The sequence below is a fragment of the Ictidomys tridecemlineatus genome, chromosome 15, assembly GCF_052094955.1.
Source record: "Ictidomys tridecemlineatus isolate mIctTri1 chromosome 15, mIctTri1.hap1, whole genome shotgun sequence".
Lineage (NCBI taxonomy): Eukaryota > Metazoa > Chordata > Mammalia > Rodentia > Sciuridae > Ictidomys > Ictidomys tridecemlineatus.
This window is the reverse complement of record NC_135491.1, coordinates 55253494-55278796: the sequence shown is the minus strand read 5'-3', so window position 1 is coordinate 55278796 and position 25303 is coordinate 55253494. Positions and strand designations below refer to the sequence as shown.

General features: G+C 49.7%; 1 long non-coding RNA gene and 1 other non-coding gene across 5 annotated transcripts; both read right to left on the bottom strand.

The window, feature by feature from the left end:
* Positions 1-10772: 10772 nt before the first annotated feature.
* Positions 10773-10845, bottom strand: Trnaa-ugc (transfer RNA alanine (anticodon UGC)). The gene has a single exon. It is a non-coding gene; the product is annotated as a tRNA-Ala (tRNA).
* A 495-nt stretch (positions 10846-11340) lies between these two features.
* On the bottom strand, positions 11341-25037 carry LOC120888035 (uncharacterized). Of its 4 annotated transcripts, none has more exons than XR_013431045.1 (5): positions 23115-25037; positions 18943-19601; positions 15363-15453; positions 13347-13904; positions 11341-12269 (listed from the first exon to the last, which is right to left on the bottom strand). It is a non-coding gene; the product is annotated as an uncharacterized LOC120888035 (long non-coding RNA). The 4 variants fall into 4 exon arrangements; XR_013431044.1 differs by lacking the exon at positions 11341-12269 and having other exon boundaries at positions 12845-13500; positions 13675-13904; XR_013431042.1 differs by lacking the exon at positions 11341-12269 and having other exon boundaries at positions 12845-13904.
* Positions 25038-25303: the final 266 nt, after the last annotated feature.

Sequence of the window (25303 nt, the reverse complement as noted above, 5' to 3'; positions counted from 1 at the left end):
CCAAGGGAGGTCACAGGAAGGCCCTGAAATGCAGGCCCAGGGACCAGCACGGTGGAGAGGGGACACACAGACCATGCAGGGGAGTGACTTGTACATAGCATTTTCAAAGGTTAATGGCTGTGGTTTGATGCCGTTGAGGGTTTCCCAGAAGTAGTCTGGAGGTGAGGAAGGCCAGTGACAAGGCTGTCATGGGTAACCAGAAGGGAGGTGATGAGGCCAGCTCAAAGTCACCAAATGGGGGTGTCTGGTGGCAAGCAGAACAGCTGACGTCCACTTTAGGGGGACATCTGTGGAACTTCCTCTATCCAAATTCCAGCAGAAGAGGAGATTAAGCAGGATGCACAGGATCCCCAGTTGCTTCCAGGACATCCCTGACCTCCTCAATGCCACTTAGATATAGCAGTTAATAAATAAGTAAGCACTAAGCAGGAATATGACAATGATGTCCACCACCCACATGCCAGGTACTAGACTAGAGGCTCTGTATGCTCCCATTTCTCCTAACCAGCCCAGGAGGTGGGGATTATTAGGACCCCCATGTCAAGAATGAAACTTTGAGGCCCAGAAAGGATCAGCTAACAATGGAGAGCCAGCCAAGATTTGAGCCCGAGACTCCATTTGACCCCAAATTCCACAATTTTCCTACTCCGTACCAATTTTGGAAGACAATGCAGATGTCTTCCTTTGTAATGGTTTCCTGAACAGGCATTCAGGAAGAAAGGATCCAGTTCAATCATGTCATCTTTAAATCATATTTCTTGTCTTTAGTTTAAAATAGGTGAAATGGAGCCTCCAAGATATTGCAAGAAGAAAAGCTCCTGGTCAATGGCAGTGCCAGCTCAGAACCTGCAGGTAGTCAGGGCTCCCTAAGTAAGACACTGATTGTTCGTCAAGGTCACACTTCCCATGGAACTCAGGAAAGTGCCAGTCACAGGACTCGTTCACAGAGTCGAGAGGGCATTGGCACTCAGTCTGTGATCTTCCCCAGTCCCTCAGACTGGAACTCAAGTCATTGCCTCCCTGGTTACTGCCTCCACCTGTCCCCGGTTACTGACCTAAAAATGAATCTGAGTCCAGCCATCAGACTCTATCAGAATCCCAGGAGCTTCCCAGCCCATCAAGCTTCCATGAATGGGTCATGCATCTAAGTTGTTCTCAGTGCCACATGAGTCCACTGATGTCCTGACCCTCCCAAGAATTGTCCAGGCCCCCCCTAAGTTCCCTGTCAACTTGAGAGGTTTACAGAGCCACAGGAAGGCACAGAATTCATGCACCCTTCCCTTTCTGGTAAGGAATTTGATGAGGTGGCAAAGTCCCTGTGGGAAAGGAAAGCAGAGGAGCTGGTGGCCAGCCCAGGAGAGCCAGGCTGGGCCCCTCCTTCAGCAGCCACACCTACAGATTGTGTTCTCCTCCTCAGACTTGTCTCGAGTGGCCATCCCTGCCCTCCTTTACCCAGCTCTTTTCTTGCCCCATCCACCATGAAATGGGGCAGAACCCCAATCCACGGTACCCACCAGGCAGGCAGAGTTCACCCCAGGGTTGCTCACAGTCATATCCAGTGGTGTGCTGGTAAATGTTTAACAGCTTGCTGAAAAAAAGAGAAGCCCTAATTTATGCTGTGTCCATTTCTCTGGTGCAAATATTCCCACCATACATGGCTGAGCTTGGAGTTAGGAAGAGATGGACCGCATTCTAGAACATTCAATAGACCAGGGGTCAGCAAACCACAAAGGGCCAGATTCAGCCCCTGGACCGCAAAGCCTACAGTTCTTACCACCTGGCCATTTTACAGGGAAAGTTGGCGACCCCTACAAGAGACATAAATAACTTCAAGACCAGAGATACCAGCAAAATGTAGAATGATAATTAGGAGATGTTGGGTTTTATTACCTTCCTAAAGATATAACTTATTTAATTGTAACTATATGTAACTTAATCTTTTTAATGGCTATTTGACAACCAGCTTGCAAAATTCCTGAAAAATTAACAATCCACAGTCGTGAGCCAACATAGGTCAGCTCCAAAACATGCTGTTTCCCTAGGACAGGTCCTGCTCAGATGCAGAGGGACTGTCTGTTGAAAGGTTGGCTAACTAACTGCAGGGACAATGTTCTAAGCTCTACCCTGCATTGTCCAGTTTCATTCATTTTGTGTGTGTGTGCAAGGGTGGGGGGTGCTGGGGGTTGAACCAAGGGTCTTGTGCGTGCTGGGCAGCACCCTACCATCTGCCATTCATTCTTTCATCCCATTCCACTAATACCTATTTATCAGCACCTCCTAGAGGAGCTTTGTCAGGTACCATAGTTCCAATTCATAGATGCAGCCTTTGTGGAGATCACAGTCAAGTAGGGGATCCAGACCCCAAATCACAACCACCCCAAAGAAGTACCGCAAGAAGAAAATAAATCCCTGTTCTTCCCTTACTCAGCCATGTGTATCCTTGGTTGCTTTATTCTAAAGTGGGGTCATCGCAGTACCTTCCTCTGGGTCATGGAGATTCTGTGAGAGTCAGTGTCAAGCTCTTTGCATTTTCAATAAGGTCTAGCTTCTTCACATCCCTACTGTTATTTCAGAACCCGTGTTGACACGCCCTGATAACTGACCTTCATATGGTCCGTGTCTCTGAGTCTTGCCCGTTTGCCCAGCACCTGGGGTGTGGCCATTCCAGATGCAGCATCTCTCAGGGTAGAAAGCAATGTTTATGACCTCAGTGCTATTAACAGTGTGGATAGATCAGGCTAAGTGGCAGGTGACTGCAGTATCAGCCCCCTCCCACTCACCCATCCTGCAAGTCCTAAACTGGGGGAGACAGATCGTTCCACTGGCACAAGGCACCCCGGTCCTCAGATGCCATGGACAGGAGCTGGAAGCAAAGCTGCTCACAGCTGGCTCTTCTGAGACTGGAGCCACAGAGTCCTAGAGGAAGGAATGGATGTGACCTGTTGAGGTGGTAGTTCTGAAGCCTGTTTAATGGCACAAGGCCTTGTGTATAATAAAATACCAGGCACTGAAAGCAGGCAATGAAATTGTTTGTTCCCAAGTGGTCCAAATTTCATAGCTACCCATCATGCTGTGGCTTTGGGGGAATTCTCTGGAAGCCCCGTCTGAAAACTCTATCCCCAAATTACATCATCAAGGAGCGCATTCCTGGACTTCATTTTTAACAAGCATCAGATACCAGAACATACACTCTGTACCAATGGCATTTAATGTACTGATCAAATAATGAATTGTGCTTATTTCTTCTCCTGGTATAAAGAGAAGAATCCTGTTTTCTTCCCGGAGTCTGCAAACATCTTCCTCCCCCTTCTCCCGAGCTGATGTGAGCCAGCGTCATTTTCTAGGCTCCATCAGTGAAGAGGGAGGACGGAGAGGGCGGGAGGCTGCTTTCGTACTTCGCAGCCTCTGACAGTGGATAGCTGAATGATAACCCCTCTCTGTCCCTCCCACCTTCTCTGGTTTCAGGGGACAAAGGGGTCAACAAGGGAATAACAAAGGTTGTGTTCTCCCTCTTTCCTTCTCTCTTTACCAAATACTTAAATCTGGGGTTCATTTTTTAATTAAGTGTATATGACAACAGAATGCATTTTGATTCATCGTACACAATTGCAGCACAACTCTTCATTTCTCTGATTGTAACAATGTATCATCGCACTGTATGTGTCGTCATACATGTACCTAGGGTAATGTTGTCATCTCCTTCCACCATCTTTCCTGCCCCCATACCCCCTCCCCACCCTCCCTCCCCTTTGACCAATCAAAGTTCCATTTTTCCCATGCATACCCCCATTATGGATCAGGATCCACTTATCAGAGATAACATTCAGCCTTTGGTTTTTTTGTGATTGGCTAACTTCACTTAGCATGATATTCTCCAACTCTATGCATTTACCTACAAATGCCATAATTTTATTCTCTTTTAATGATGAATAATATTCCATTGTGTATATATACCACAGTTTCTTTATCCATTCATCTACTGAAGGGTATCTAGGTTGCTTCCACAGTTTAGCTATTGTGAATTGAGCTACTCTGAACATTGATGTGGCTGTGTTACTATAGTATGCTGATTTTAAGTCTTTTGGTGGAGTGGTATAGCTGGATCAAATGGTGGTTCCATTCCAAGTTTTCTAAGGAATCACCATACTGCTTTCCAGAGTGGTTGTACCAATTTTCGGTCCCCTGGGGTTCATTTTTTAAAAAGTATTGTAGAGGACTGAATGTTGATCTGGAGCTAATATTTCTCACAAATGGTTGATTGATTGATTGATTGATTTACTACACACACCAAAACTTTAGCAGTGATTATGTCCACTGGAATTACAGGTAATTCTGTTTCCTTTTTAAGCCGTTGTTACTGAAGTACACTTTTACAAGTAATAAAGTAGAACAAATTTAAAAGAACAGGTTGATAAGTTTTAGTGACCATGCACTGGTGTGTTACCACCACTTCGATGAAGATTTGAATCCAGAACATCTCCACATAGCAGATCATTTCTCTGTGCCCTCTGCAGTTAATCCCAGTCACCCACTCCTGGCTCCAAGGAATCCCTGATCACCTTCCATCATTACTCATAGTTTTCCCCTTTCTTGGTTGTCATATAAATAGAATCGAAAGCTATGTCCTCTTTGGGGGCTGGTTTTGTCTCCACCTAACATCTGTGTTGGTGCATGTGTCATTGTCTAGTCCTTTTGGTCACTGACTAAGGTATCCATGATGTGGAGACACCACTTACACGTAACTATTATTTTCGATTTGCTTTAATTAAGAAAAAATAAATGTCCAAAAAGCCTTACACCAAAAAAAATAATAATAATAAATGCTTTTTATTTTTTAAAACGTCAGACACTTTTTATGAAGACTGCAAATGTCAGGTGACTGTTGACTTGTGGAAATGGCCGCCTGGCACAGCTCTGGAGAGGGGAAGGCCCTGGATCATGTTTTTTTAAAAAATAACAGCCACGGTGTTTTTCAGATTAATGCGTCTCGCTGGCATAACAGGCTTCGCGGTGAAGCTGCTCAAATTGACCAATTTACATGTGGCCCCTTTCTTCCTACCTCCACCGGCTCTGAGTCAGTTGCTCAGAAGCAGTGACGGAGAGGCATAGGGGGTGGCGTGTGGCATGCCTGCGCTCTTCGGAAACTCATCCCCCTCCACCTTTGCCTCAGCTCCTCCTGTCTTCACACGGGCAGGGGTGAGGTTCTCACCCCATTTTGCAGATTAGGGAGTCCAGGCAAGGTCAAGGATTGTCTAAGACCCTACAGCAGGAGAGAGCCCTGTCTAGGGGCTCCAGGTAGGTTGGTGAAGATGCTGAACAAGTTTGGGATTTGAATCCCTGCTCTCTCTCCATCCTCCTGGGTTATGCTAACCAAATCTCTTAATCTCTCTGAATCTCAGTCTCTTGTCTGCAAAATAGAGATCAGATTGTGATGCTCACAATTGAACCAATGAGATAATGCACTGAGGGGCTTAGCGCCAGGCTTAGGAAGAAATCAGTGCTCACTAATGGGAGGGAAAGTGGCTTCTCCACCACTATCACACAAAACTGGATCCTACCTCAGTCCGTCTGCATGCAGGGAAAAGAGTGGACATTTCCTTAGCTCCAGGGAACACAGCCTCCTGGATGCAGAGAACTGAGAAGACAGGTGGAAGCATCCAGAAGCCTCAGTCCCAATAGAAACCAGAGTAGCTCGGAGTATGGCTGTGGGTTGCAAGGGCTTGGAGTTTTCTCACAGAGCCCCACCAGCAAAGGGGGAGCCAGGACCCAACAAAAGTCAGAAACCAAAGGCCAAGGGGTCTTCTTTCTGCTTCTCTCTATAGCAGACTTTCAGTGCTCCATGGCTTTGGCAAGTCAGAAGGGGGGCCACACCCTCGAGTGACCAGCCAAAGCCATAGGATCTGTTCATCCCGGTTCCTAGGGAAGGCTGGCCCAGCTTGGGCCAGGTACTCGCCCCAGCCTACGTGTGGGCCACGCTGTACCAGTATAGTTGCTGGTGGCCAATCCCTAGAGGAGAGAAGAGTGGGCATATGGGGCATTACAAGCTGGGCAGGCCCCCAAGAAGCATCCTATTACAAATAACAAATACTTCTTCCATTGGGGTCCCCAGTCTTGCATTTATTTTATTAGTTGCAGCAGTTAAGACTATTGTAGGACTTAACAGATGCCAGCCACTTTGGTAATCACTTGGTATATCTTTACGTTATTTACATTAGTCCTTATGACTCAGTGAAGTCTATTATGTCCAATGTACACATGAGGAGACTGAGGCACAGAAGGCTAAAGAATTTGCCCCAGATCACACTCAAGCAAGACCAAGATCTAACACCAGATCTGCTTCCTCAGACTCCATGCCAGGTTGCCTATTTTAGCATCAATCACTTTATAATTCATCTGTTAGCCCATGTCTCTCAAAATGAGAAAAAGATGGAGACAGGGAAGAATTTGAGATCTGGCACTTCACAACAGCATCTGACAGCTGGACAAGGAAAGGCTGGAGCCTCGCTGAGCAACCTCACAACTGTTTTGACCTGGAGTCAGGGGAGCAGGTGTGGCAGTCTCATACAGCCCATGGCACACCCAGGGGCCTGGGACCACCCAGGGCCCTGGCCTGGGCTTCTTTACGTGTCACCATGCACCTGCACACAGCACTGTTTCATAAGGTTTGTTACTGCTCAGGAAATGTGTATTCCTCTTGACAGTTTTCAAAGTCCTTCCAAAACAGGTGAAGTGTTCAGCTAAACCTTGCCCCGGTGACGCCTTGGGGAAGGGGGATTGATGGGAAGAACACACAAGCCTGGGGACCCAGCGCTGAGCAGGCAGGCCTCCGGAGGAAGGAGCCAGGGCAGGTCTAGGAACTCCCCTCTCTATCCCTCCGCCCGCTGGAGTCCGTTCTGGCATCTCACCTTCCTAAAAATGAGCTGCCTCCGTTTTCCTGTCTGGTCCCAGGGCCCGAATGGCTGCCTCAGCCCAGAGGCCAGGGGGAGTACCTAGGTAAGGAATCCGCTGGGCTCAAGCCTTAGGTTCCCAGTCCAGTCCAGCCTTCCCGGAGGTGTCCTGGGGCTGCCCTGAGGAAGTACCCCACAAAGATGAGATGTATTCTCTCATCTTTTGATTTTGGGTCCAAAAGTGCCCAAATCAAGGAATCCACAGGGTGGGTTTCTTATGAGCTGTGAGGGAGAATCTGTCACAGGCCTGTTGATGGCAATTTGGGCATTCCTTGGCTTATGTATAGATAAAGGCATACCCTCATCTCTGCCTTCACGGTCAAGGGCGTCTCCTGGTCTGTGTCCTTGCCCAGACTTCCCCTTTTCATAAGGACACAGTCACAATGCAGTAGGATCCCACCCTATTCCAGCATGACCTCATCTTCACTTACCGCATCTGCGACAACCCTGTTTCCAAAGAAACTGGCATTCTGAGGACTTGAGGGTTTGGACTTCAGCATATCTGGAGAGGGTACACAGTTCACCCTATAGAGGAGCCCAAAGGCCACACCGAAGGACACCCACCCTGCACCTTGCCCCCAGCTGAGCCTCACCACAAGACCCCTGGCGCCCGGGCCTCCTTTTGGCCCGGCAGGACATGGCTCCCCGTGTTTCATCAGGGACAGGCATGGACACAGTTCTGCTTCCTGTCCTCAGATGCACACTAGAACACTCACTGGGTGCAGTCGTGATTCGCAGGCTCCACGCGGGCGCCCTGGGCAGAGCATGACGCAACTCTTCGGAGGCAGTCAGAGGGCTGTCGTCAACGGGCAGCCCATTGTCTGCGTTACTCCACCACGCTCCAGTTCCATGGGGCAATTTTAGAGGCATTAAACCTGAACAGCTCACAAAGGACTAATGAATTTCATTCAGCATGGACGACAATGACCCGCGAATCTCAGAGGACCAGTGTTCCCTCTGCCTGTGTGGTCTCACAATAGCAGTGCTTGACAGATGGCCGAGTCCTGGCCAGGGATTCAGGCAAGTGGTTCATCTCTCTATGGGTTCACTTTTCTATCTGGCTAGAAATCTTAAGCAGATCTGGCTTGGAGGTCAACTAACCAAACCTATGAGGAGGACCAGTTGCATTTCCGAAGCCCCGGGTCTGGCTTAAGGTGGGGAAGCTGGTCCTCTCCTCTTTTTCAGCCGAGACAGACATCACCAATCAATTGTGGACTCAATTCCTAAGATCACAGGCCAGCAAGCAGCCGGCTGGCGACGGCCTGTGGAGTAGTCTGGGTTCACTTGATGCTTTGACTAGGAGACTCACCATTTCGAGTCTGTACTTGGTGCCCGCCTCTTTGTCAGAAGTGACCACTGACACAGCCAAATCCCCACCACCGTCAATGGCATGAAACTTGGCCTTACAAGAGATGGGAAAGCTCTTCGATTCTTCTGGTCCTCTCCTAGTTGGTAACGGTGAAACTGAGGCTCAGAGGCGGGGAGGAAAAAGGAACCTGACCCATTGATATTAAGATATGGTTTTTAAAACTTTGTTTAAAACCAAACATGTCTGTGGTTCCAGCTACTCAGGAGGCTGAAGTAGGAGGATTGCTTGAGGCCAGAAGTTCAAGGTCAGCCTGAGCAACAGAGCAAGACCCCATTTTAAAAAATGTTAAAAAGTAATTATGGCAGGGCTGGGGATATAGATCAGTTGGTGGAGCGCTTGCCTCGCATACACAAGGCCCTGGGTTCAATCCCCAGCACCAAATAAATAAATAAATAAATAAATCATGGTAATGTCTTATGCCAGGTGTGGTGGCACACACCTGTAACCCCAGTGACTCGGGAGGGTGAAGCAAGAGGATCAAAAATTCAAGGCCAGCCTTAGAAACTTAGCACAGGCATTTCAAAATAAAAAAAATAAAAAGGACTGAGGATGTAACTCAGTGATAAAGCATGCTTAGGTCTATACCCAGCACCCAAAATCAAAACAAGCCAGGCACGGTGGCCCATGCCTATAATCTTAGGGGCTCCAGAGGCTGAAGCAGGAGGATCGCAATTTCAAAGCCAGCCTTAACGACAGTGGTGAGGCTGGTGAGGCGCTAAGCAACTCAGTGAGACCCCCATCTCTAAATAAAATACAAAACAGGGCTGGGGGATGGGCGTGGTGGCCCATGCCTTTAATTCCAGTGACTTGGGAGGCTGAGGAAGGAGGATCATGAGTTCAAAGCCAGCCTCAGCAATTTAGCGAGGCACTTGCAATTCAGAGACCCTCTCTCTAAATAATATATTTAAAAAGGGCTGGGGATATGGCTCTGTGATTAAGCACCCCTGAGTTCAATTCCCAGTACCCAAAACAAAACAAAGGAAAAAAAACAGGCTAGGATGTGGCTCAGTGGTCGAGTGCCTCCAGTTCATTCCCTGGTACAAAAAAAAAAAAAAAAATTGAAACACAACAACAAAATCATGGTGATGTTTTTTAAAATAGTCTCTAGGTTTGGGATTTAATGTAAAATAACCAGCAGGGGAGGGATGCAGTGGTAAAGATGAAACAAAATTATTGATTTATTGCCAGTTGTTGAAGATTGGTGATGGGTGCTGCAGGTTCATTATTTTATTTTTCCTTCTTTTTTGAACTTTTGAAAATTCCTACGATTAAAAAATATGGCCTACAGGAACTGTATATGGTAGTGCAATTATTTTGCAGTGAAGAATACTGAACTAATGCTTAAAGATGTCAGGTCATTTGCCCAAGATCCTCTAGGCAGCACATCCCAGAATTGGGATTTTAAAAACTCTTGCCTGGCCCAGTACCACTCCTGACTTCTAGATCTTCCATGCACATAATAGGACGGCGGTTTAAAAACACACAGCATGCTGCTAGACAATTGCCCTGCCACACAGACTCCTTTAGTGTGTCCTTGAGCATGTGTTTCTGCCACAGAACTGTGGAGAGGGAACTAACCCCCAGGCAGTGCCCACTGGAAGCCAAGCACTCCAGTGTGTGACTTAGAGGACACCCCTCCAGCATCTCTGGAAGGTGAAGGTTTTTCTATCTGCCCCATTTTGACAGAGAAGGAAACAAACTCAAAAGGAGGTTGTTTGCCCAAGGTCACAGATCAGCCATTACGCCCGCTTCCTTCTCCTCATTCCATGGGCTGGATAATTAAAAAAAAAAAAAAAAAAAAAAGATTTTTTAAAGGAACAAAGGAACAAGTACACCCCTCCCTTATCAGCTACTACACAAAGAAGCATCTCTTTTTTTTCCTCCTAATTAAGGTAGCATATGCAACATAAAATAGTCCAGAGCAAACCTGCTGAAGTGCAGTTCTGTGGCGTTCACTCCATTCCCACGGTGGTGCAGCCCAGCCACCATCCAGCCCCGGGTCTCTTTCATCTTGAGAACTGAAATTGCATGGCCCTCGGCACTAACTCCCCATTCCCTGCCCCTCCCAGCCCCTGATGTCAGCTCCACACTCTGCTCTCCACCTCTAGGAATTTGTACCTTCCAAAAATGGGATCATGCAATATGTGGCCTTTTGTGACTTGCTCATTTCATTTAGCAAAAGGCCCTCAAGATTCATCCATGTTGTGGCGTGTGTCCAAATTTCCTTCATTTTTAGGGCTGAATGTTATCTGATTATAGGATGATAGCAGATTTTGTTCATCCATTCATCTACCAATGGACATTTGGGTTTCCACCTTTTGGTTACGGCCAATAGGCCAATAATGATGCTGTGAATGGGGGTGTGCACATATCCCTTGGAGTCCCTGTTTTCAATCTTGTCAGTATATTCCCAGAACGGGGTTGCCAGATCATGTGACACTTTTTTTTTTTTTTTTTGGTGATGCTGGGGATTGAACCCAGGGCCTTGTGCATGCAAGGCAAGCACTCTACCAACTGAGCTATATCCCCAGCTGAATCCATTTTTATTCTATATTTTTCACCTAATCATGAGCCTTTCTGTTCTGCTGTGGGTTTTGTCATTTTGATGCTCACACGTGGGCAGCGGGCGTGGTTCTTCCTGTGGGCTGCCCCTCCTCCTGGGGCCTCCTTCCTGTCGGGTGTGATTCCCATCCCAGGGACTCTACTCATCCGGGAGTCATCGCTGAGTGGCTAATGGCTTGGGAAACACCTGTGATGCTACCTGTTCTTCCCCGCCCTGTCCTGATTTCCATTACCTGATGGTTTGGCTCACCGTGTGCCCACGCTCTCTCTCGTGGGGAAACAGCAATTCCTGACTCTTGTCTTCTGCCCTCTTGCTTCTGTGTCTACCTGGCAGCCTCTCAGTAATGTGCATGGATGTTATTGAAGTAATTAAGTAATTACCTCCTCTCCTGGGGGGTCGCTTCCCACATTTCAGGAAAAGTAGCCACAAAGAGAGTTTTTGTTTTTGTTTTTAATCTACGATGATGAACAAATTCCTTAAGATAAATTTACAGGAATGGGATAACATGTCACTGGATTTGGGGTAGGAGTAAAGAAAATGGCAGATTGGGTGCATACCTTCTAGGGCGTGACGGGTGAAGGGCGCTCTTTCCCCATCTTGTAGGAACTCCCCCCCACCCTACAGATGGCCCCTGCTCCCCTGCCCCCCAGAAGATGTGTCTGCTCGGAATTTGGGAATGCATCCTTATTTGGAAAAGGGTCTTGCTGAATGTAATCAAGTTAAAGATCTCAAGATGAGATCATCCTGGGTCAGATAGGCCCTGAGTTCAATGTCAAGTCCTTGTAAGAGCAGAGAAAGGGAAGCAGCTCAGGGCCCTAGGAGAGAAGCTTCTGCAAGCAGGAAAAGACAGGATCCTAGCTGACCTCCTGGAGCTGAGGGGACTGGAACGTACTGCGCCTCAGACCCTCCGGAAGGAATTCACCCTTTGACAACTTGATTCTGAATGGTGGCCTCCTGACCTGTGAGACAATACCATTCTACTCTTTTAAGGCACCAAACTTTTAAGGCAATTTTTTTTTTTTTTTTTTTTTGGTACCAGGGGATTGAACTCAGGGGCACTCAACTACTGAGCCACATCCCAGCCCTTTTTATATTTCATTTAGAGACAGGGTCTCACTGAATTGCTCAGTGCCTCGACCTTGCTGAGGCTGGCTTTGAACTCATGATTCTCCTGTCTCAGCCTCCGGAGCTGCTGGGATTACAGGCGTGTGCCACCGCACCCACGTGGCTCAGTTAGTGGCAATCTGTTATAGCAGCCACCAGAAACTAATCCAACACCCATCTCTGCAGCCTCTAGCACAGGAACACAACTCCAATTGCAGGTTCAGCTGGGTTTGTTCTTGGGGCAGTCAGGACCGACAACGGGTTGGGTGGCTGCTGTAGTTTGGACCTGGAATTAGAAGGGGGTAGATGCCTTTTGGAGGTAGGGCGTAGGGCGAGGTTATGTAACAGGGGTTCACTTGATGCTTTGACTCCATCCCTCATGGCTTTGAGATTTACATGTTTTTTTTTCCTTTTTCCCATTCTTCTCCTCCCAGATCTTCTTTTTTCTAACCTTCTCCTTCCTGATCTCTCCTCCCCAATCTCATTTTCTTTGAATCACTTCTATAAACCGCCCCCTGTTCCTGCAGGTGGGCAGAATCACAGCCTTTGGGACAGGGATGCCTGTGTTTCTCCTTTGCTAGCAAAGCAATGACCCCTTTTCCTTTCTCTCAAGACCTTGTCTTCTTATTGAATTGGCATGGAGGATGGGGACTGAGCTTTCGGTTACAGTTAGGTCAAAGGGCATCACAGGACTCTGGTCTCTTCCTCTTCCTCTTTCACCCCTAGTCAAGAGGTGAATGGTTTGTTCCACCACTCCGTCCCACCATCACCACGATAGGCTGCCTCACTCATCACAGACCCAAATGCAGCAGGGCCACTGACTGACCATGCACCCAACATCTGAAACCAAGAGTCCAAATGAATTTTTTCCTCTTTTGACATTGTCTCAGGTGTTTTGTTACAGCCACTAACAGAGTGACCACCCCTCCAGAGGGAGCTTCCTGGAGATGGAGTGGGGGCCGGGGAGCATGGGCTTTTCTCCCCAGCTCCCAGGGCTGCTGCAGCTGGTCTGAGAAACACACTCTGAGGAGCAGGGAGCCAGTCCAGCAGCCTCGGCCCTGGCTGCACTCTGATTGCAGCTGGGCCCTCCTCCAGCCCATTAAGTCAGATCTCTGGGTAGGGCCTGGGCACTGCATTTTCTAAGGCTTCCAGGTGATTCTAAACTGCTGCCAGGCTGGAGAGGCACATCCTAGAGAAGTGAAGTCCCTGGGGCACCCCTCAACACAGCCCTCATGTAGACTAGGACGTGATCTTGGTAGTTCCCCAAGTGTGTTTGAGCCGCCTCCTTCTAGACAAGCACTGTACCATGAGCTATATCCCCAGACTACAGAAGTATATTTGAAGATTGAAAATCAGAAATCACCTATTTGGCCATTGTTCTGGGACACACACCCACTCCAAAGACGGTGATGTCCTAACCCAGGGTGTGTGAATGTGGCCTTGTTTGGAAACAGGGTCTGTGTTGATCATCACTGAGATGAGGTTATAGAGGGTCCTTGTCCAAAATAACTGGTGTCCTTTGTAAAAAGGGGGGAGTTTAGACTCTAGGACAGAAATGCATAGAGAGAAAAGGACAGGGTGGACGGAGGAGAAGGCAGCCCAAGCCGGGGAATGCCTGCCGCTGCTGGAAGCTGGGAGGAGCCACCGGGCAGACCCTCCCTCCCTGCCAGAGGGAGCCTCCCTGGCCACACCTGAGTCTGGACCTTGGACCTCTAGGACTGTGAGAGAATGATTTTGTTGTTTAGGCCTCTGGGTCTGTGGAGCTTGCTGAGGTAACCCTGGGAGCTAGGATAGCCATCGCTCTCCCAGAATGGATGATTCATTGCAGGACACCATCGGAGGGGATCAGCTGGGAGAGTGGAAGCCGTCAAGGAAAGCAAGTTGCAGAGTGGCGGCCGGCGTGGTGCCATTTAAGCACAGCCTGAAAACACAAAAATGTGACTTCTAGTCTTTGCAAACGTAAATGGGAAACACGGGGTGAGCATCCCTAGCCCGAGTCCCAGGTGCACCAAACTGCAACATCCAGAGCGCAGACCCATCCGGAGCGCCAACCGGAAGCTGCAAGCGGAAAATTCCACACCACAGGAGACTTTTGGGGACAGAACTCTAAGATTGTTGTATAAATTTACCTTCAGGCTTTGATCCTAAGCCATACATGAGACATAAATGAATTTCATGGATCCTGTCCCCAAGATAGCTCATTGTGAATATACATGCAAATATTCCAAAAATCGTTCTTCCCAGGGAAAAAAAAAATCCCCAAATCTAAACATATAAACCTGAAGTCACCTGGAAATATGCACTAAAAGAGAAACACCAAATTTTGTCTGGAGAGTGGCAATATTTCTGTGGAGAAGACTTAGATACACAAGTCCCCCCTGAGTTGGGGATCCAACTGTGTCTACCATAAAAGAAATCAGGTAGAATTCATTCCATCAGCAGTATTAGCTGAAAACCCAGTGGGTAGGGAAGAGGGCTGGGCCCCATGAAAAACTGCACCCAAGAGTGTGGTCATCAAAGCTTCTCGTTTTGCTGTCTGTCCTGTTTTGGGCACATTTCACCCTCTTCTCCCCAAATGCCTTATGTGCTCCTGACACACAAGGTGAGGTTCAGAACGCAGCACTCACTGATATGATCGGGCATGTGTGCACACCCGTGCACACACACACACACACACACTTCAACAAGAACAGCATGACATAGCAATTTCCTCTCCCTATTTTTTTTTTTTTTTACATAAAAAACAAACAATTCAGATCCATCTTCCATGTCATGGTGATAGAAAAGAACAAAAATATACCAAGGAAGAAACTGACAGCAAAACAACCCAAGCCCAACTCCCAGTGAAAAGGCATGCAAATCCCAGAGCCCAGAACCCACAGGGGCCCAGGAGACAATGCAAAGAGTAAACAAATTCAATGGAAAAATGTCCAGCCACCAAGATTGTCCCCTCAAGGGACAGCTAGGGTGAGGCTGGCTTCTGGGGCCTGGGAGCTCCTACCTGAGCTGGCCACCTCAAAAACCAAGGGAGAGGGAGCCCCACAAGTCAGAGGGAGCCAGTCACCATCAGAGAGGCTGGTACCCTGGAGCATGCACAAGGGACCAGGCCAAAGATGGTTGAGACACTGGGTTACATGGGGAGGCCAGGGGTCCTTCAGTTCTGGTTTCAACACAGACTATCTGTGACTATCCCAGCCACGGGCAGTTGACTAAGCCAGAGAAACTAAGATTAAAGTGCCATTTTATTCTATTTGCAGTTTTTTGAATGATGCTGCCTGATGTCGGGAAGACGCGGTAGAATTGGGTAAGGAGAGTTGACACACAAGCAGGAGATGAGTCACCCATTAATTCACTCAGCACCCACTGAGCTGGAACCTACCACGTGCCAGGCCTGCTGATCTAAGCACCAGGGAGCCACACTGTGGTCCAACGCCAGGTCCCTCGGAATCTGGGAATCCACAGCAGCATGGCTGGAGGAGAAGAGAAATCAAACAGATCCAGGCGGAAGGGACTTTCAGGAAGGCCCTAGATGTGATGTTTTTGATAAAGGTAGCTGCTGGGCCAGGGCTGGGAGCCGGGCAGGACCCTCACCCCAATGTCAGTATGGATTGGAAAAGCAGTTTGGCAACCCAAGGTTAGCACAGCCAATTGTTCACCGTCTTTGAATAACGCTGTGCTTGGAAATCTATCTTTCCTTTTTTATTAAAAAGCTATTGGAAAGAAGATGTCCTCAGTGGTATTACATTAAGAGAAGACAAAACTGAGCACCCGTGGAGGGCAGTGGTTTCCATGGCTTGCTAGTCTTATCATGTCCCATTTGTCCGGTGAGTGACATTGTTTTACAGCAACGGAAATGTAACTTTGATGACCGAGGAGCAGGATGGAAAACTCTTAGGAGACGAGTGGTATCTATGGAGCAGAATGAAGAGGATGCGTGCCTGTGTCTGCAGCTCTGCAAATGCTTCCGATTGTGGATGGAAAGGACACGCAGAGGGCTGGGGCAGGGGGTGGGTAAAGGAAGACTTTTTAAATCAAAAATAGGGGCCCGGGGTTGTGGCTCAGTGGTAGAGCACTTGCCTAGCACACTCGAGGCACTGGGGCCGATTCCCAGGGAACCACATAAAAATAAATAAATAAATAAAATAAAGGTATTTTTAAAAAAATTTTTTTTTGGCGGACACAACATCTTTGTATGTGGTGCTGAGGATCGAACTCGGGCCACACGCATGCCAGGCGAATGTGCTACCGCTTGAACCACATCCCCAGCCCCATGATTTTTTTTAATATTTATTTTTTAGTTGTAGTTGTACATAATATCTTTATTTATTTTTATGTGGTGTTGAGGATTGAACCCAGGGCCCCGCACATGCTACGTGAGCACTTTGCCGCTGAGCTACAGCCCCAGCCCAAAATAAAGGTATTGTTTAAAATAAAAATTAAAAGTAGTTTTTAATCCTATTATATTGTCTTTTAATTTATTTTTGTTTTTTGGTACTGGGGATTAAACCCAGGGGCACTCAGCTACTGAGGCACATCCCCAGCCCTATTTTGTATTGTATTTAGAGACAGGGTCTCACTGAGTTGCTTAGTGCCTTGCTTTTGTTGAAGCTGGCTTTGAACTTTTGATCCTCCTGCTTCAGCCTCCCAGCTGCTGGGTTACAAGAGTGCACCACTGGGCCCAGCTACCATGTCTTTTTTTTTTTAAGTAAGGAAGGAGCTGGGCGGGGCGGATCATGCCTGTAATCCCAGCCTCAGCAAAAGCAAGGCACTAAGCAACTCAGTGAGACCCTATCTCTAAATAAAATTCAAAATTGGGCTGGGGATGTGGCTCAGTGGTTGAGCGCCCCTGAGCTCCGTCCCTGGTACCAAAACAAATAAACAAAAACGAAGTGAGGAAGGGAAGCCAGTCATTTTAGACTCATGCACTTGGACAAAGACATCACTTGCAGACAGTCTTTGAGCACAGGTGGAAAGAGCCAATGATTGAAAGCAGTTTGAAGGTCCACGGAGTGGGCAATGCTTAAATTAACAAACCTGGTTCATCCATAAATGGGGAGCTATGTAGCTGTTCGAAAGAAGGGGGCACTGTGGCCACGCCTCTAGTCCCAGCTACTCTGGAGGCTGAGGCAGGAGGATTCCAAGGTGGAGATCAGTCTGGGTAACACAGAGAGATCCTTTCTCAAAATAAAATAAAAAGGTCTGGGATGTAGCTAAGTGCTTGACTGGAGTGTGGGGGGCTCTGGGCTCAGTCCCCAGAACTGAAACACAAAAACCGAGACTGAGGCACTGCAGTATTACTGGGGAGGGGTGGCCATTAATCTGCAGTTAGAAGGGAAGGTCAGTGTCTAAGCTAGTATCTTGCAATCGAGTTATTATTCAGGTAAAAATGACACAGACAGGTACAGATATTCCTATGTATTAGTAACTGTCTCTGGAAGCACACATTTGTGGAGGGCAGTGGGTGGTTGGAGCCAGGGCTGGAAAGGGACTCCTTCTACTTCATGCATTTGGGATTTGTCATGGTGTGAACTGAATCTGCCCCAAGGGCATATCCCAACATCAGTGTCCTAATCCCTGTAACCTGTGAATGTGACCTTACTTGGAAAATGGGCAGTTATAGGCATAACTAGGTTAAATGTCTTCAGATGATCTCTTCTGGGATTGGGGTGGACCCTAAATTTAAGGAGTGAAGTCAGAGGCAGAGATTAGAGCAATGCCACCATAAGTCAAGGGACACCCGGGGCCACCAGCTTGGCAGGGGCAGTTTCCCATGAAGCCTTTGAAGGGAGCACCGTCCTGCTGATATCTTGATTTTGGACTTTGAGCCTGCAGAATGATGGAGAATAAACTTGGGGGGTTCTCAGCCCCCGAGTTTGTAGAAACTTGTTATAGGAACCCTAGAAAACTATTGAATTTTCCTGGTGTCATATGATTGCATTATCGACTCCAAATAAAGTTAACCTACACAAGAAAATCCATCGCAGGATCACCCCACACTGGAAACAGTCTGAACACTGTCCAGGAAGAACGGGAAAGAGCAGTGGTGGCGAGCGGTCAGGGGGCCCCTCAGCTCGGCCATCAAGGGAAGGAACTTCAGATCCGTCTTGGGTGGGGGGCGTCTCACAGCCACGCTGTGCTCAAGTGGAAGAGGCAGATGCCGAGAAGACACCTAGGGCGTTGCCATCTACCTGATGTTGGAGACCAGGCAAACCTGACCACAGGATGGAGGTCAGCAAGGGCCAGGGGCGTGCTGGGCTCAGTTGTCCAGCTGGATCTCAACGGTAGTGTCTCAAGGTCAACACAAGCAAAAATCCACGCGCTTTGCTTGCTTTAAGGTAGCTGAGTGATATCTTAGCTTTTAAAAATTAAAAGTCAACATTAAGAAATAACGGGGGTGGGGGGGCTGGGGTTGTGGCTCATTGGTGGAGCTCTTCTTGCGTGTGGGAGGCACTGAGTTCAATTCTCAGCACTGCATATAAATAAATAAGCAAACAAACAAATAAATAAACAGAATAAAGGTCCATCAACAACTACAAAATATATATATATATAAAAACAAGAAATAATGGTGGGGGGCTGGGGACATAGCTGAGCAGTGGTGCACTTGCTCAGCATACACAGGGCCCTGGGTTTCATGACCATCAGTGCCCCCCCCCAAAAAAAAAGTCGGGGGAGGTCTTTACCAAGAAAGAGCTGGACACTCCTGTGTGAACGACCCAGAGCAATCTTTTGTGCTCAACATAAAAAAGTCAGTCCACACAGGAATTTCCAGGAACTTTCCAGCAGCAGCAGGATTCGGCAGTGGTCATTTCTGCCTGCCCTGAGGAAGGGGGGAGGGGCACCTGGGTTTGGCCCTGAACTTGATTCACTCTCAGTCTCCTGAGAAGTGAGATGGGCAGTGACCTCAGTTTACAGAATCAGCCAGATGCTGGGGCACAGCCCTGCCTTGCAGGACTCACCTGGATGGCAGAGGCAGTTTCTCCACCTGGTCTTCTATGAGATAGTTGTGTTGAAGTGGGATGAGGAACGTGTGGAGACCTGCTGAAAGGGCAGAGTCCCCTTCAACAAATGGTGTGTGCAAAGGCCCAGTGCAGACCTGGGGGTGTGGCTCAAGCCACTAACCTCTTTGTTTTCCTGGGGACAGTTTCCAGGCTGTCCCCACTGGCATTGAAAATTTGTCCAGAGTCACTGGCCATTTGGTAACACCAGTGGGCAGGAAGACTAGCTGTCTTGTGCCCTGCAACAAAGAACGGGCCCACGTCCCATTCATGTAGGTGAAAATCCTGTTTGAAATTATTGGCATCTATCTAGAATCTGACTTCATTTTACATAGAAAAGCATATGATTTCCCAGGAGAGCAACCACCCTGTACGTTGAGAGAAAGTTGTTCTATGCTTCTTTTGGACGTTCACCAAGACTTGGTCACCATTTCAGAAAAGCACGTCACCAGCAGCCTTCGATGTCTGAGTCACCTGCAGGGCACACCTGTGGCCATTACCTCCCAGGCGTCTGGTCCCTCCTTCATGTCTTGGAAGAGGTCCAATCTCCCCCTCCATGAGCTTATGGCTTGCTCTTAGTCCTCCTTCACACTATAAATCAGGGCACACTGTTGATATTTCTGAAATGACATGCACGGGTGGGTCATATTTCTAGGAATTTAACTCCCAGGTAGAAAGTCACATTTCCAAATATCAGCTTTACGCAAGCAGCACTGGGTCTGAACGTTTGTGAGCCCTGTATGGGGGGACCAGGGGACAGTTTTGCAACGGATGAGCCAGGGCTGAATGGAGTGACCAGCAAGCTGGACAGATGAGGGCAGAGCCATAGGAAAGAGCATTTGTGGGAATGAACCAGGAGGAGGGACTCAACTCAGGCTGCACCACCTTCTCCAGCCAGAAACTTAACAAGCACCTTTGCCCAGTGCTGACCCATCTTGGGTGGCGAAGACTCCTGTCCCGAGGAGGAGTCACAGGCACAGGGCAGAAAGGTGGGGGCTGTTTATGGACAAACAGACTTTGAACCTGAATCCACGTAAGACACAGTCATCCTTAAGGAGTGTGAGTGGCTAACGTCATCTGCCCATGAGGGCAGGAAGCTGTCATATGAAAGATGCTTCCTGATTAGTTAACAGTTCTTTGATAAGAGTTTCACCAAAAGAGAAACTGTTCTTTTTTTTTTTTTTTTTTTTTTTAATTTGTGGTGCTGGGGATTGAACCCAGGGCCTTGTGCATGCGAGGCAAGCACTCCACCAACTGAGCTGTAACCCCAGCCCGAGAAACTATTCTTTACACTAAAAATAATTTAAAAAGTTTTCCTCTTTGATAAATGTGCAGATATTTAAAGACTACCAAGAGGTGTCAAATGTCCTGCCTGCGCCCTGCTGTTGCTTAGAGGGACGAGGCTGGAGGGAACATCGGAGGCCTTGGGATCAGCCTAAGAGGCTCAACTGAATCCTGAGTTTACTGGGAAATCACCTGGGGGACGTTACACAGGAGCAAAACGAGCAGATTTGCATTTTCGACAGAGTCGCACTGACTACAGGGCAAACAACAGGAAGGCGGGGCAAGGCCAGAGCAGAGGCCAGGTGGAGCCTGCCAGGGTCATCAGGGTGTGTGGGCAGCCTGGCCTGAGTCAGCCAGAGGGCAGGCAGGCGATGGTCCAGGGCACGTGGTTCATCTGGGGTGGAAGGGTTTGAATGTGACCCTGGTTTTCTGGGAGGTTTAGGGAACGAAGTGGCCGTGACTGTGATTTGGATGGGTAGCAAGAGATAGATGGTCACAGGCAACCTTCTTGGCCCTGTGCCAAGCCCTGCTCCCATAACCCTCCGGGCGAACCTCCATGGAGAGTCCATTCTGGGCACAATGACCACTTTCACAGTAAGGGAGCTGAGACACAGCGCTTACACCTCTGCCAGGCTCACCCTGGCAGGACTGCGGCCAGCTGAAGTGAGTGCTGGCCCACACACCTGCCTACCATGGAGACAGTCCAGGGCTCTTCTGGAAGCAGCGTTGACAGGTCCCACTGCTGGGTTCATTCTAGGGCAAAAGTCGTGTCTCAGTGACAGTCCAGAGGTGCCTGACCTCACAAGTGGACATAGATCCCAGGCCCTGCTCTTCAGCCCGAACTCAAACTCATGCATGCTGCAAACCGAGGGACGGTGGCCCTAAAGGCCCTAAACTGAGTAGGTGCAACCAAAAGCGGCTACTGTGTGCACACAGATGCTTGGGAAATGGCATGGGTCAGAATGACTTCTGACTTCTGAAGGTCACAGACAGACCTGAGTCAGGACCAAGAAGGATGCAGGTAGCCTTCCCATCAGGCACCATCTGCACTGGCCCTGGCTGGGAGAGGAGAGGGGATGGCACAGCCCTGACCTTCCTACTTCAGGATGTGGCTCTGAAGGCCCAGGGCTTTGTCCGCGTGGGCTTGGAGCGCCCTCTGCTGGAAAATTCTGTTGCTGCTGCCTGATGCCAGGATCCATTTCAGGGCATTTGGGGGTCTGGTCTGTGTCAGGGTGAGGATGGAGAGGAGGTGGGGCGGGAGAGGCAGTCCCAGAAAGAAGACGGCTGATCGCCACCCATGAGAAAGAAGACACAGGGCAGAGGGGCCTACATTTTTCATCTCACAGGTTTGTGCCCCCATTCTTTGGGGTATCCCTGGACAGCACACTGACTGCCCATGGGCTGTCCTTCAGTGCATCTTTCTTTGATGCAGTATTCACATTGGCCCACAAAAATAAGAGCATTAAAATTATTTTAACGGACATAACTAATCCTCCCAGTTGTCACTGGTTATCATTTGAGCAGATAGAACCTAACAGCTGTCACTGAGTGGTCCCGATGATCCCAGGGCTTTGATCCCTGCTTAATCCTGAGCATTGTCAACGAACCCATTGTTCAGATGAGAAAACCAAGTCCCATGTTCGAAGTCCATAGCTGTGTACGGCAGAAGAACAGGATCCTCTAGAGGGGCAGAATGCAGCTCAAGTCCTTTGTCACCCTGGGTGAGACTCTGGGGCCAGTTCTCTCTCCTTTCCCTGGCTGGCTCCTCACCCCTCGAAGCAACAGCAGGGCCCAGGCAGGACATTTGACACCTCTTGGTAGTCTTTAAATATTTGCACATTTAACAAAGAGGAAAACTTTTAAAATTATTTTTAATGTAAAGAATAGTTTCTCTTTTGGTGAAACCAACAGCACTCGTATCTGGTACAAAAGGGACGTCACCTAACCCTCAGGACCCCTGGCTCACCCTTGGGGAGAGGGGGACACTTCTGCAGGGTTCTGGTGCTTGTGGAGCCATGCAGAGAGAGCCGCCGACACTTGCTGCACCCCCAACCTGCCCCCCACGGGGTGGGGGCACCTTCTCTGGCAGCTCCTAGTTTGAGAATGGAGGCGTCTATGCAGAAGGCTTTGGGCCTGATCCTTGGGCCTTCAGCATGGTAGGGTGGGTGTGGGATGTCCCCCACCCCTAGATGGCCAGATGGGGGGAACCCTCTGTGTGCTCAGGACTGTGGATTAAGGGCAGGGCCAGTTTTGGGGAGACTCAGCCTCTCCCAGCAACACCCTTTCAAACTGAGGCTGTCTCAGCTCTGGGCGTGAGACCTGGGCCAACGGTGCTTCACGAAGATCCCCCCCAGGCCCCAAAGTGCCCCTTCAGGGTTCCTCTCTTGTGACACGCCCAGCGTTGACCTAAGGCAGTGGGGGCAAAAGGGCAGCCCCAATCCCCTCCGCCAGGCCCAGGCTGGGGGTTCCACAATCTCCCTGGCTCAGGAGAGGGCAAGCGCTGGTCCTTCGCCTGTGGGGAGGCTGAGGGGGAGACTGAGGCAGAGATCGGAAGCAACTTCCTTGCCCAGGGGCCTGCAGTTGGGGAGGCCCAGGATTTGAACTCGGCCTTTCCAATCCAGCCAACCGCTCTTCCATTAACATGACACTGAGATTGGCCCGAGGCCCATTGGACTCACTTCTTTTTATTTTCCCTGTTTGCACAAAGCTGGTCTCACCCCATCTGGCAGAAGCACCCCGGAGTTCAAGTACACAGACTCAAAGATTTAATGTTGACCACTGGGCAGATGAGTCCACTGCTCTGTGCCTCAGTTTCCTCACCTGTAAACAGAGACGGCAGCCGTACTTACCTCAGAGGGATCAGAGAAGAGTCCAGGAACTAAGGCGTGTACAGATAACCTCTGGGGGCCTGGCTAGGGCAAATGCTCCACAAAGGGGGCTCTTAGTATCCACTCTCGCAGGACTCAGCAGACCCCCCTGGGGGCTTTACATGGCCCCCAGGCCCCGGGGCTCTGATTTAATTAGTCTCAGGTGGAGCCCAAGGGTGGATGTCAGAGCTCGGGTGATCCGGATGCTCCAACCAGGCGAGGAGCGACGGATCACGGTCCCCCTGGCTGGTGTCCTGGGTCTGGGACAGTGGGTGGCACCAGCAGGTGTCAGGCAGCGAGAAGGCTGCTCCCACGCCCTCAGTGTCCACAGGTTCTGGACTCAGCCCGGGGTCACGATGAGCTTGGATCTCTTCTCTCACGGGCTGGGAGGTCACCAGGCCTGAAATACAGACAGGCTTTGTCCCATCCCCAGAGAGTCTCTAATCCAAACATGAAGTCATCGCCACCCTCCCTCTCGGCCAAGGGCTATGGAAGTTCCACTGAGGACCCGCCCCCTTTCTTCCTAAGTCACAGGCTGCTGTCCCCTGTCTTCCCCAGATATTCCAGGAGCAATTCAGGTCCAGCGGGGCTGTGGGGGTGGGTGAGGGCCACGGAGCTCCCACTGGTGGCTGAGGTCCAGGCCCCTGCCTTCTAAGCCACTCAAATCCCGCCCGGAAAGGACGACAGTTGGCACCATTTGGACGTGACTTTAAATGGGTCTTCATTTCCTCATCTGAGAAGAACTCACAGACTTAGAGTCTCACGATGGATGACAGAGTAGGGCTGCATCATGTCCCTCTAGTGTGACAATCATGCCGGAGGTTGTGACTGGGGTTGGCCCAGGAGATGCCCAGCAGTGCCACGCTGGCCGGTGGACTTTGGTCGCAGCGTGGGATGAGGCTGCAGGGACTAGGACTAGGAGGGGATGGGAGGCTGGAGAGATGCAGAGGAAGTGGGTCAGCCGTACCTCCTCCCTGCAGGGTTCGACCCGACTCCCCCTGGACAGGGGCCTGCCGGGGAACTCTCTGGCCCTGGTTGGAAGGGAGGGCCACCTGAGCCTCCTCCCCTTTGCTGTTCAGGCCCCAGGGCTGAGGGGCCCCAGCGTGGACCAAATGTGCCTCCTCCAAGCAAGTAAATCTGCCTGAACACACAGGGCAGCATTTCCACGCCTCCACGTGGGCAGCTGGAGCAGGAGGCACTGCAGGGACGCAGGCTGACCGGCCCCAGCTGCCCCTCAGGGTGGGCCTCTGTCCCAGGCTGAGGACAGCTGCTCTGGCATCCAGGCTCCCACTTGCCGAGTGGGAAGCGCGTGTTCCCGAGCTGGAACGAACGCGGCTTGAAGTATCAGCCAGAGGGGCCCCCCTTGTGACCATTTCTTTTTTGGTTTTGGGGAATGAACCCGGGTGCTGTCACTGAGCCACATCCCCAAGTGACTTTTAATGTTCATCAAGTACCTACTGGGTGTCACCTGAGTCCCTGAGATCCCCGCACAGGTGACAAAGTCCAGGGCGTAGAGCTGAGTTCCAGGAGTGCTGGAGTGGGGGGGTGGGGAAGAGAGACGACGAAGGAGGGCAGTGAGGGCCAGCTGGAGTTCTTGATGGCAGCATCACCACGTGTCCCTTGACACTGCCACCATCTATGTCCTCGCCGTCTAGCAGAGTGGCCTGGGTGCAGCTGGAGGTCCTCTCGATGGTCTTGCTTGAAGCCCCTCCTCACTAGGGTCTGGTGTGCAGCCCGATGGGGCGGGAGGGTTTTGGAGGGCCTTGCTCCCAGTTCCGGGCCTGGTGTGCTGCCAGCTGGACCTCTGTGCATGGGGCTCTTGCGACCCACAGTGGTCGAGCTTTCAGGCTACGCTACATGGTGGCCAAAGGGTTTCAAGAGGGCGAGGCACAGCTGCAGGGCCACTTTTGGGCCCAGGCCCTGTAACTAGCACAAAGTCACTTCTGCCGTGTCCTATTGGCCACCATGAGTCACAAGAGTCACCAGCCCAGATCGATCAGCAAATGGGAAAATCAACTCCCTTTCTTTTTGGTGGGAGTAGTTGCAAAATAATGTGGCTATGTTTTTCTACCTTCCAAAGGTGACAGGTGACAGGGTAGGGCAGAATCAGAAATCAGGCTGCGGAGGAAACTTGCTTGGTCTCAACTTTGAACACAAAATGAAGCTGAGCA